Source organism: Dasypus novemcinctus, chromosome 24, assembly GCF_030445035.2.
Source record: "Dasypus novemcinctus isolate mDasNov1 chromosome 24, mDasNov1.1.hap2, whole genome shotgun sequence".
In the NCBI taxonomy this organism is placed as follows: Eukaryota; Metazoa; Chordata; class Mammalia; order Cingulata; family Dasypodidae; genus Dasypus; species Dasypus novemcinctus.
The window spans coordinates 63,603,965-63,614,217 of NC_080696.1; the positions used below are offsets into that span (position 1 = coordinate 63,603,965).

A 10,253-nucleotide genomic window follows, 5' to 3' on the forward strand; every position below is an offset into this window, starting at 1 on the left:
AAACATAATCTGGATCTATCATTTTGCCCTTTAAGCTTCCTGCATTGCAATCATAATTAGAAAGTTCTTGACCTACAATTATTTAAATATTTTGTTTAGTATGTCTATAATTTGATTTTATATTAAGAGATTAAATCTTTATGATCTATGCCCCAATGCCATTTGACAAATAATTAATCCTTCTACTTATTTCATGTTACCTTTAGTCAATGATAATGATTTTTAAAAATTCTCTCTAGATCAACCTATTTTTCAGCTGTTGACAGATGATTGGATCAATAAAATACTCTAACTTCTCAAGTCCCTTATCCCATTGTTTCTCAAATGCCATTACTGAAAGAAAGCATCTTCTGGACGGATCATATTGCTGGAGAAATAGGACTCTCAGGATGCATACATTGTGAGGGTATGTGGATTTTTTTTTTTTTTAATGAAATATATTCCCAATCTTTGAGTCCAAACTTAGGTTCTCTGTGTACAGTAGGGAAGCTTTTGTGGCTTGATTTGCTATTGTAATTGCTAAAGCTGAATATTGCCTTATTGATTACTTCCCTTTGCTATACTTGACAGCGCTCCCCATATAGGCAGCTCCTTTGTTTATATTGCTAATCAGAGTGAGAGTTTGTGAAGAACCCCAGTTGTCATCCGAGGCCGCGTTTCACATCATCGTGTCAGAGGCAACAACCACGTGCCTGCATTTGCTCTGGAGAAGGTAAGGCAGCTGTGCCACCCCAATTCCGAGGTCAAACATGGTGTGACCCTGAGTCCTAGGCTCAGTTTTGCTGCAGTTTCCCTGTGCCGTGCAGGATACACTCACTTCTCCCGTGTGGCTTAGACTAAAATCAAGAAGTCAACCACATGGATGGAAAAACATTTATTGAGAATCCCATGAGCTTGTTCCAGGAACTGCGCTAAGAACTTCTACATGTGTTATTTTGTTTAATTCTTGGAACTACTGCATGCTTTCTGTTTAGCAGATGAGGAACTTGAGGCCTTGGGAAGATAAAAGAATCCATGTTCACTCTAAGTCAACCTCAGCCCTTAACAGTTGGGGCTGGGTACTTCTCTGTAGGGCGGGGAGGGGGATGGTCCTTATGGCAGGATGTGGAACACCCTCCCTGGCTCTTCCCACCAGATTCCAGTAGCACCACCCCCTCCCCTCCAAGTCGTGATAATCAAAAATGTCCAAACATTGCCAAATGTCCCTGGGGGGGCATGTCCGCATGCTTGAGAAGCCCTGGTCTGCAGCTGGGCTTTTGTCCTGTGTTCAGGGCTCTGGAAGGGAAGAGGAGTGAGTGGGCTCCAACCTTGTTTCTCAGCGTGCCTGGGTTATGTATTGGGGTTCCACATAAGATTTCAGGTGCTACGTGATGCCCAGCTTTGAAAAGTGCTGAAACCCGCTGTGCAGGACCCGTGTGGAAAGCAATGCCACTTCTGGTGCCTGAGATTGGTAAGGGGTGGAAATTGTATCAATCATTCAGCATCTGTTTCTAATTTTATTTCTGTTTTCTTTATTCTGCATGAATTTTGAAAAGAGAACATTTACCTTTCCCCCCCTCACTCTCCTGCTCTCTCTCAGTGAGCTGTTTCCCAACTACCCATTTTAAAACGCTCCCGCACCCATCCTGGTATACCCCCCCGCCCTGTCCTGCTCTCCTTCATCATAGTCTATTTAATTTACTTATTTATTTCATTTATTGCCTATATTTCATTCCCCATCACACACACACTCAATTGCCAGCTCTCTGAGAAAGGGGATTTTTGCCTGTTTTATTCAAAGAGTATCGGGCACATAGTTGCCAGTAGTGAATGAACGCTGCAAACAATTATCTTTAAGAGAAAAATGTTATAAACCAAACGGAAACATATTAGAATGAAAGCACCTCACCAAAAATGTTAGAATAATATTTAAATAATATTAAATTTGAACCTTGTTTCAAAATACTTGCCTGGCTTGCTAACAAGCTATGTCTCAAAAGCCCAGAAAGAAAATACCCTGTTATTTTGATATGCTTGTCTAGAGACATGATCTTGTCACCCGAAATAGTGAATAAGTTATTTAAAAAAGCTACACAAGTTAGAAAATCATCACCTTAATCTAAATAACCCTGTGTATTTTAGAAGAAAAGCAAGGTTTTTTAGATAACATAAATCAGGAACATTATTATTTTAAAAAATCTTAGAAAATAGGGCATTGAGTTGGGTTTAAGAGAACTTTTAAAATTATTTCAGCCACAGACACCAAGTGGAAGGAAGGTGAGGTTCATTACTGGTGCTTGTTCACTGACAGTGTTTCAAATCCCTTAAGGTCATGTTCAGTCACACAAGAGGAATATCCAGGTTGTCATGCTAAGGAGCCTGCATTTGCTTTCTTTCTTTTTTTCAGTTGCCTTTGTTTGTTTCCATGACATAAATGAGGACTGCTTCTTTCACTATAACATACCGGTTTCTGAAGATCGAGTCAGCCGGGGCGTGCCGCCTTTCCTTGTCCAAGGTCATGGTTCGCCATGTACCCCAGCCTAGAGAGGAAAATTCAGTATGCTGTGAAGAGGGGCATTTTAACATTTTGCCTGACCCTGACACCAGTGTAGGGATTTCACATGTCATCAAAGTAAAGCTATAACTGGGGTGTGCCGGGTGGCCATCGATGCCAGGCCTCTTTCTGTGGGATAACTAATAGCCAATAACTAAACCGTAGCTAAAATCTGCTGGATGTGCACCTGTTCGCTAAGCACACTGCATGTAGGGGCTCGCTTAGTCCTCGGACAACCCAGCAGGCAGACTGGGCCCCTGAGCTCTGCCGTCACAGTAACACCAACATTAAAAATTATTTTTGATATTACTCTAAGTGCTTCAACATTTTATTTTTTTTTCTGTTTTAGGCAAAGTTTAATAGATTTTTGTGGGCCCTAAAAATTTCATTTTTTCCTGTTGTAATAATAAAGTTTAAGCATTTCTTTAACGCTAAAATTTTTTTTCCTTCTGATTTTAAAAGAAATAAAACATTCATGAGGGCACTTGTATTAGTCAGGGTTCTCTAGGTAAACAGTCAATAGGAGATACCTGTCGGCAGCGTAAGGTTTATAAGAGTCGCTCACGTGACTGCGGGGATGCACAAGTCCAAGTTCAGCAGGCAGGCTGCAAACCAGAGCCTCCAGTGAAAGGCCAGTGAAGGTCCTTGATGAGTTCCCGGGAGACGCTGGCTGTCCGAAGACAAGCTGGGAAATTCTCTTTGAATGCTGCAATCACTTCCCCTTTTAAGGCATTCAACTGATTGGATACAGCATCACTCATTGCTGACGGCAATCTCCCTGGCTGATGTAGATGTAATCAGCCATCTATGCAATAGATGATTAACTCACTGATGATTAAAGTCCGTTAATGTCCTTGTATTACAATTAGCCCAGTGCTTGCTTGACCAGGCACAATTACCTGGCCGAGTTGACACATTAGCCTAACCATCACAGCCCCTGAAAGTATTGGGGGCCACAGGCACTGTGCCTACTGTGCCTAATGGAGGAGAAAGGTAACATCTTATTTTCCTGGGGGTGGAAAACAAAATACAGAGTGTTTGGGTTATTTCTTGAAGTCACACAGCTGGGGAGTGGCAGAGGTGGAGTTGCGATGGGGCAGTCTCTCGTCCGTGCCTCTGCTCTTAACCACGCCCCGTTGGACTCTAGAATGACCAGCTCCTCTGGTGTGTGCAGGTGAGTTCCTTAGGCATCAGGCTCAAAGCCTGACCTGGAATCAGCAGGTGTCCCAGGTGATGCAGATGGTCCACTGTGAATAAAAGCTCTAGCCACACTCTACCCCAGGGGCTTGGGGCTGAATTTCCCACCTGCTCCCAACCTTTTCATCCTTTTAAGTCACTGGCCACTCTATACGTTGAGTAACTATGGTCTTCAAACTCAGTATTTCCCTAAGTTCCCCTGATTTCTTGCATAGGGTTTTTACATGAATGTTTTATTTGGTTATGGCTTTTGTTGCATTTTTCATTTCCATGTGACAGATGAGGGCCCTTTTCAACCAGAAAAGGGGGAGGGAAAAACTCCATAAATGATTTGAAAATCAGCTGAAAACTGTCTTTTGATTGTTATCAAAGACCATAATAAATGAAGTGCAAAAGCCACAGGTGTGAACTGGGTGATTCTTGACTCCTTGATGAGGGGCACAGGAGCAGCAGGTGCTGATGGAAATTCCTTGACTAGGGGCACAGGAACAGCAGGTGCTGATGGAATCTTCTCTCTGGGATTTGCAGCCAGTGGATCATGAAACCCTCATGGCGAGAACCTTGTCATTCAGGTGAAAAGGAGGAGCCGCTCCTCTGCAAAGAGGGCAGGCTCCAGATGGCGCAGAGCGGGTGGTGGGCCCACGGCGAGCACGCAGGTGGCTCAAGGGGACGGCCCGCCTGCCATCACCCCGAGCACTGCGTCGCCAGGGAAGAGGGCAGCATCAGCCCGGAGTTCTCAATGCTGTGGATCCAGATAGAATTGCAAGCCTTATAAAGTGAGAGGAGGGCGAGTGGAAGGGTAGTTGTTGAAGTGGAAGTAGCTACATGCACACCAGGGATTGGAAAAGTAGCTCCGATGACAGAAAACCTCAAAGTGAAGTGCTGGCGGGCGGACTCGTTCTCAGGTTTCCCAATTTGCCTTGGCCCAGATTCAATGTCTTCTTCATTCCACAGCTTTCTCTGACCCCACCGGGCAGAATTCACTTGGCTCATTTCTCTCTGCCCTTAACGTATCTCTTATATGGTCTTGATTCTCCTATTAAAATAATTTATGTTTCTAGCTTCCTCTGTATCAGAGCTGGGAAACTGGCAGCCCTCTGGCTTTGGGCTATAACAGTGTTTTGTTTTTTAGAATACATTTGCCAGCATTTAAAAAGGAAGAGATTTTATGTGGCAATCTGAATTTTCTGGATGTTCTCGGAAAACCTGGAAGATTTGGCGTCATGGGGCTTGTGGTTCCTTTGGGCAGAATGGGGGTCTGCGAGCCCTTCCGCAAGGCTGGTCTGCAGTGGGGCGGGCGGCTGGCTCTGCTGTTCACAGCGTCTGCCCTGCCCCCGTTGGTCTGAGTTTCAGACTCCTTCTTAGACTGTCGCTTCTCATCTTATCTGTGCAGAAGTCGTTTTTTTGTTTGTTTTTAATTTCCAATTTGCTGCGGAGTGATAATTTCAAAAATATATAATAAATGAATTACTCTAAAAATAATTGTGTGCTTGGAGGCACAGCTTTGCCAAACGCTAAAAATATTTCTAACACATGCTCTCGATTTTTGTGATGATCTCATTGTGGGCCGCTAACCAAGACTTCGCAGGCCAGCGCTTGGGCTCTTAGGCAGTGGTTGGCAGACACTAGTGTGTTTCCGAATCACTGTGCTTCCAAAGAACTTCTTGAACTTTCCCTGATGGGTGAAGCAGTGCAGAAAAAAAGCTTCAGGCCCTTAAAAAACATAACCCATCATAGCTCAACATTGTGTGATTCATGGCACTGAATTATATATGCGAATATGGCTAAAAGGGAAATATTAGGTTGTATATATGTTACTAGAATAAAAATTAAAAGGTACAGCATAGGAACTGTTCAACACAGTGAACCTTATGGTAAAGCATGGCCTCTAGTTAATAGAACAATTATAAAAATGTTCTTTCATGAATTATAACAAATGTACCTCTCTAATGCAAGGTGTTAATAATAGGGTGGTATGTGGGAAAAAAACACACCCTAATAGAAATGATGGGCTATACTTAATAGTACAATTATAATATTTTCATCAGTTGTAACAAAGGTACTATACTAGTGCAAAGTGCTAATAAGGGGGGGAGGACAATATGGGAATGCCGTACTTTTTACATGACTTTTCTGTAAACCTACAATGTTGATTAAAAAAAATTAAAAAGTAACTCATCAAGCATCCCAGAGGGATAGCTGCTGACCACCTTGGAAACCCTTGCCCAGGTGAGGGAGAGAAAGCCTAAAGGAAACTTCCCTTCCCCGCCCTGTCTGGGACCTGCCCTTTTACTGCCCCTTCCTTTGGGCCCAAGGGGGTCGTTGCTGTGGCTGGCGACCTGATGTGGCTCCACAGATGCCATCTAGGGGTCGGCCTCCCTGGGAAACCTGGAGATCCTGGCATGCCCACCAGTCAAAATGGTACCTGGTGGGCACAGGTGAAGGAAGTTGCTGCAGACCATTCTGGGCTGGCCTGATTACCCACCGGTGACTCTTCTGGGCTCTGCCACGAAGCGAACACACAAAGGGTCATAAAACCCCAAGCTGCTGTTGGCAAGGGCAGGTTGGTTTTCATAGCAAGCCACCAACAAGGAAAGGCAACTAAAGGTTGGTTCTTTACCAGGGCGAAATGTTGCCCCAGGGCAGGCCAGTTATGTTCTGCCCAGTTAGAAGAGGCACAGTTAGTAGCTCTAAAGAACATGGATTTGATGCTGAGTGGGTCTCTGGAATGTGGATTTGACACTGAGTAGGTCTTTAGACCATGGATTTGATGCTGGGTTTAGTTCTATAGAATGTGGATTTGACTGTTGGTAGTTCCTTAGAACATGAATTTGACACACTAACGGGTCTTCAGACTGTCATCCTGTGCTTTTCATTAAATTTGTGAACACTCATAGCTTAATTCTCTTAGAGTTTCCCAAATTACTTATGATAGGAATTGTATTTGCTGTGATATATTTTAACTTGTCTTTTGATGTAACTTGTTAGTATAAAAAATTGTGGTGTTTCCTTCTATAACATATGAAGTGGCTCATGATTCAGTAAATTGGATCATTTTAGATGGAAACTCATTCAGCAAATTGACCAGGAGTCCCCTTATGTCAATGAGAGCTTTTACACAATCATCGTTCATACCACTGATGATGGCAAGTGTTTACCCCAAATTGGGAAAAAAATGTGTGTTCTTGCTTCCTGAGGGAACATACCCATGTCTTTCAGCACAGCTGAAATAAAAGATAAAGTAAACCTTTTTTTATCACTTTTCATCCATGTTGATGGTTATTTTTGATGACAATTCTTGAAATGGCAAACTAGAGACCAATACCATTGAAAGGGGGCAGTATTCTTACAGAAGACATGATTAAACCCTTGAGGAAGCTGCAATCAAACCTAACATCTTTTTTATCTGCTCATAAGACAACTTTTTTAGCTCTTTGTCAAAGCAAATGATGTGTGATAAATAGTTAGCACAGTTCTCTGTACTTGGAATGGCATATAAGCTCAGGTAAATGTGACTTTATGGCACAAATTTGTCATAAACCAGGATGGGTGGTTTTATGAGCATGCTTTAATACCTTTCTCTCTAGTTCCTCAAGGCTGAATTTTTAAACCATCCAAAACATAGAGTCGAATAGATAAAAGTTCTCAAATAACTTTCATAATTGTGTTTAAGAAAATCTGTGAACTAAAACACAGGTTCCCAGTGATACATAGCTGTATATCCCATTTGCATAATTACTTAGTAGAATGTTGGTTTTGAAGATATTAAATCTGTATTCCTAATCAGTCTTAAGTGAGGAGAAGGTGGGTTGGAGGTTTACCCAGGTTTCCATGATTTTGTTATGAGTGGTCTTGTGATTGACGCTTTAAAAAAATTAGACTTATGATGTTGAGATTGTTGTAGCTTTACATGCAGCTGTAAGATGTATTGCAGAGATATTCCGAGTTCCCATTACTCAGTTTCCCCCAGTGGTAACATCTTGCAAAATGAGAGGACACTCGCAGAGCCAGGATGCTGGCCGTGATTCCGGGGGCGCACGGAGCGTCCCCAACCCCAGGGATCCTGCCCGTGTCCTGAAATGATCGGCATTCTAACCCACGGGATGATTCTGCATTCTGCCTTCATCCACAAATGATGTCAAGTGGCAAGTGTTTTGTTAACTTCTCTTACCCAGATAATCTGACTTCTCAAAAGAGCAGGAAACCAAATCATGCTCAAGTCAGGAAACGTATGACTTTGAAAAGGGAAAGTTCCAATATTTCAGTTGAATGGTTTTCTCCCTGAGAGATTTAGAGTGCTCATTTTCCAGTGGTTTGTGTGCACAAGGAATGCATCTTTAATTGATCAACAACTGCTCTTGGAAAGTATATTAAATCTCTTACAAGGCTTCCTGCCATCAGTGACAGGGCCTAGGCTCCCCCGTGAGAGACCCTCTCCATGCAGAGGTCTGTCTGAGTGAATTCATCCTCGCTGAAGAAGAGGATGGAGGCCTGGAGCCCAACTTGGACCCATTTGTATTGGAACTGGATGACACCTGGGGAAATGTAAATCAGGGGAAATTGGGGTGAGTTTATATTGGGCAGGGAGAAGGATTGCAAATGACAACAATCCAACTGAAACAGACTTAGGCAAAAACAAAAACAAAACCAAAAAAAACATAGGTTCCTGGAAGTGAAAGAAAGCCAGGTGTAGCAGTTTGATATGGCTATGAATTCTAAAAATAGATATTGGATTATGTTTGTAATCTGATCTGTACCTGGGTATGACTGGGTTATGATTGGGGCATTGAGTCCCCACCCACCAAGGGTAGGCATGGCAAAGAACAGAGTTGAGGGTTTTTGATGTTGGAGTTTGATGCTGAAGACTTAAGCTGGAGCCCTGGGAAATCAGCACGCAAAGGAAAGAGAAGCCAGCCCCAGGAAGAAAGGAACCTTGAACCCAGAGAAAAGCAAGCCCCAGGAATGTAGGAACCCAGAAAGCCTGAGCCCTCGCAGACATCGGCAGCCATCTTGTTCCAAATAGACTTTGGTGAGGGAAGTAATTTATGCTTTATGGCCTGATAATTGTAAGCTCCTATCCCAAATAAACACCCTTTATAAAAACCAACCAATTTCTGTTATTTTGCATCAACACCCCTTTGCCTGACTAATATACCAGGTAACCCTGGGTTCTGGCAGAGTCTTGGTCAACCACCAATCATGGGTCTAGGTACTCAGTGGACCTCCCTGGAAACTGCTTCTCTACATCTGGGCTCTGCCTTTTTCTGGCCTCCTTCATTCTCAGGCAGGTTCTCCACTTGATGGCAAAGTGGCTGCTGAGAGTCCCTGGAGCTCCATGTGGCAAGAAAGGGAGCTTCCAGCTCCCGAGCCAGGATTTTATATCACTGCCTCGTTTGGGTCACCTGCTCCTCCAATCATTATAGGGAGGCCAGATATGCTGAGCAAGTTGTTTAACCTCCTATCCGTATCTGTGAACTGGGATCAAAGAAGACACTGGCCCTGGAAATACCTAACATTTAGCCTGACACAAAGTAATTGGACAGAGATGGTTGGCTTTTCAAACCTGCTGCTTCTGCAAATGACCCCGCCTTGTCTCAGCCTTCCTTATAGCGACCCTAGGCTGGGCGACGAGAGGAAGGCCCTGGGCTGCCTTGTCTGTTCACCCAGAACTAAAGGGGGTTGAACTGTGAAACGGAAGCAAAAGCAGCGTCAAAAGGAAACACCATCTGTCCCTCACAGAGGATTCAGTTTGTCTTGTCTTGCTGTAGTCTTCGACCTCCACCTGTGGTTTTCTCATGGAAGGAAGAGATGTGTTGAATAGGGTGAGATGACTTAGGGGAGCGAGATGTTCCAATTAGCTTTGACATTGTACTCAAGTACATAGAGTGATATCCTAAAAAATGATTGGTGGTTGACCAAGACTCCCAGTATCCTTCCCACATTTTCTTCCCTACACTGACATAAAAATAAAGCTGCAGGGCAAAGGAAGGGGAAGGAACAGCCTCGGATCAGGTTGTGTTTGCACATTTCTATCCATCAGCCCCAGACGTTGTTCGAGACCTGCCTGCGTGGGACCGCGGCACGGTTGCCACGTCTAGACAGCTGAACCCGCTGAAAGGACCCCCCCCCCAGCAATGACATCAGCAGCTCACAGTTCTCATTTGCTTACATATTTTAAAGAGGGACACCATCTTGATAGACGACAGTGCTCTAACAGGGAGAACCCCTTGCCTTGCTCTGCTCTGGAGCTCAACGGTCCAGGAAAGCTGAAATGGCTCCTACGCCCGGAGGCTGTGCCTCAGCCTCCTCCTTGGGAGAGTGGAGTGAAGGCTGCTGAGCTTGGGGGAGGCCAGTGGGGAAGTTGTATGCCCTAAATGCTATGTGTGGTCGCGGCCGAGATGCAAGGGAGCCAAGATGCCAGGCCCTGGGGGTCGTGGAAGCAGGCTCAGAAGCAGAGTTGGTGGAAGAGGATCTTGGTCATTGGGTGGTGGAAGCCAGGTGTGTTGGAGGGGCAAGGTGACAG

The 10,253-nt window shown here is 44.1% G+C and overlaps 1 long non-coding RNA gene across 1 annotated transcript in view; it reads left to right on the forward strand.

The window, feature by feature from the left end:
* LOC101422712 (uncharacterized) overlaps positions 1–8,837 on the forward strand; it is a 35,215-nt gene extending 26,378 nt beyond the window's left edge. Inside the window, exons 5-8 of the long non-coding RNA XR_009183285.2 lie at positions 240–406; positions 571–712; positions 1,354–1,450; positions 2,387–8,837. This is a non-coding gene — a long non-coding RNA (uncharacterized lncRNA). The remainder of the gene's footprint in view (positions 1–239; positions 407–570; positions 713–1,353; positions 1,451–2,386) is intronic.
* Positions 8,838–10,253: the final 1,416 nt, after the last annotated feature.